Source organism: Suncus etruscus, chromosome X, assembly GCF_024139225.1.
Source record: "Suncus etruscus isolate mSunEtr1 chromosome X, mSunEtr1.pri.cur, whole genome shotgun sequence".
In the NCBI taxonomy this organism is placed as follows: domain Eukaryota; kingdom Metazoa; phylum Chordata; class Mammalia; order Eulipotyphla; family Soricidae; genus Suncus; species Suncus etruscus.
In genome coordinates, this window is record NC_064868.1 from 101130533 (window position 1) to 101133228 (window position 2696).

Below are 2696 nucleotides of genomic sequence, written 5' to 3' on the forward strand. Positions count from 1 at the left end.
AAGCAGGCAGGTTTTTGCCTCTAAAAATAAAGAAGACAAAGACTGGAAACAATGCGGAGAAGGCAGTATAGAACATAGAGCTCTTTAGCCTACTCCAAGATCATTCCTCATGTTCTTCTGAAAGTTACTGACTCTTGAACCTATGTAAAAATTTTAATTAGAGTAAGAAATGGCTGAGGCTCCAGTTGGGAGCTTTCAGAAGAGACCTATTCCATCCAATTTCATAAGTCATTTTTCTTTTTTGTCCATTCTACTTGAAAGCTCATAAACAAAAGATGAGAGCAATACAATGAGTCCAGCAGAGGATTTCTCTGAAAGAGTTTTCAGTCTAACAGAGGAGACAAAGATGCAACAGCACATTAAGAGTCAGAATGAAAAATGAAAGGTCTGAGTTTTTTTCCAACAGAGTGGAAAGATAATCACTCTTGCTAAAATAAGTTAAAAAAAACAACAAATAAACGTAATTCCACTGAGGAGACACTATTACTGAAGTGAAATTGAGCCAGCAGAGAGGATGTGAGTTGCATAAGGTTTCTGTAGATGAATTTGTACTATGTCATTTGCAGAGAAGCCTTTGATCTTGCCTACATAAATACTTAAGAATAACTGTGTCAGGGGCCTGAGCGGTGGTGCAAGCGGTAGGGCGTCTGCCTTGCTCGCGCTAACCTAGGACAGATCGCAGTTCGATCTCCAGGTGTCCCTTATCGTCCCCCGAGCCAGGAGCAATTTCTGAGTTCATACATAGCCAGGATTAACTCCTGAGCGTCACTGGGTGTGGCCCAAAAACAAAAACAAAAAAATATCTGTGCCAATTACTCAAAGAAAACCACACTCTCTTATGGAACACAACATGGGGGTGGGAGTGATAAGGGGGAAAGAATCAGTGCTTTCTCCCCCTCCAACTTTTCTACACAATCAGAACCAAGACAGCATGTACTTTGGCTCAGGGTGTACCTTCTTTTGAAGTGAACTGTGGCCAAGGTTGACATTCAGAAAGAATGCATAAAATCTCAGGGGAGCCCTAAAATCAAAACCTTCCAGAACTAAGAGCTCAGATCAGTGAGTGCAACCAGAAGAGCAAGGAGTGCATGGTGCTCTGACCACATTTTCCAAGAATCGGTTTCATTGCATGCAGCCAAAGAATTCACCCTTCTCCATTAATCAGAACTATTCCTTCCAAACCATACCACCTCTGGAAATGTTCCTGGAGTGACTTATGTCATAAAGTTCGAGAGCTCCTTTATGAAACATAATCACATTGCTTTATTAGACAGGACTTGAGGAAAAACCATAAGTGAGTCAATCTTGTCATCTGTTTTTATTAGTATCTGCTATAATAGTGAGGACAAGGCCATGAACTAGCTCATTCTTTACCTTGAACAGTTGAAGCTTTTTATTATTTTTCAATATTTAAAATACCTTTATTTTACCATGTAAATCAGGGGTCTCAAACTCAATATACCTGGGGGCCGCAGGAGGCAAAGTCGGGGTGAGGCAGGGCCGCATAAGGGATTTCGCTTACCAAATATTCGCAATAAAAATCGCATTAGTAGTGAATTCTAATTAGTAATGAATTACTAATGAATTCTTTCAAACCTTTCAAGAGGAACTACTACCAATCCTGGCAAGACTCTTTCATGAAATCGAAAAAACAGGAAAACTTCCAAATAGCTTTTATGAAGCCAACATCACCTTGATATCTAAACCAGACAGAGATGCTACGAAAAAAGAAAATTACAGACCAATATCGCTGATGAATGCAGATGCAAAGATCCTCAACAAAATCCTGGCAAATAGGATTCAATGCCTCATTAAGAAGATCATCCACTACGATCAAGTAGGTTTCATCCCAGGAATGCAAGGCTGGTTTAACATCCGTAAATCTATCAACATAATACACAACATCAACAGCAAGAAAAATAAAAATCACATGATCATATCAATCGATGCAGAGAAAGCATTTGACAAGGTCCAACACCCATTCTTGATCAAAACTCTCAGCAAGATGGGAATGGAAGGAACCTTTCTCAATATAGTTAAGGCCATCTACCACAAGCCAGAGGCAAATATTGTCCTCAATGGAGAACAACTGAAAGCCTTTCCTCTAAATTCTGGCACAAGACAAGGCTGTCCTCTCTCACCACTCCTATTCAACATAGCACTGAAAGTACTCGCTATAGCGATTAGGCAAGAAAAAGATATCAAGGGAATCCAGATAGGAAAGGAAGAAATCAAGCTCTCACTGTTTGCAGATGACATGATACTCTACTTAGAAAACCCCAAAGACTCTACCAAAAAGCTTCTAGAAACAATAGACTCATATAGCAAGGTGGCAGGCTACAAAATTAACACACAAAAATCAATGGCCTTTCTATACACCAATACTAATAAGGAAGAAATGGACATTAAGAAAACAACCCCATTCACTATAGTGCCACACAAACTCAAATATCTTGGAATCAACTTGACTAAAAATGTTAAGGACCTATACAAAGAAAACTTTAAAACTCTGCTCAAAGAAATAAGAGAGGACACGCGGAAATGGAAACACATACCGTGCTCATGGATTGGCAGGATTAACATCATTAAAATGGCAATACTCCCCAAAGCACTGTACAGATTTAATGCGATCCCCCAAAAGATACCCATGACATTCTTCAAAGAAGTGGATCAGGTACTTTTGAAATTTATTTGGA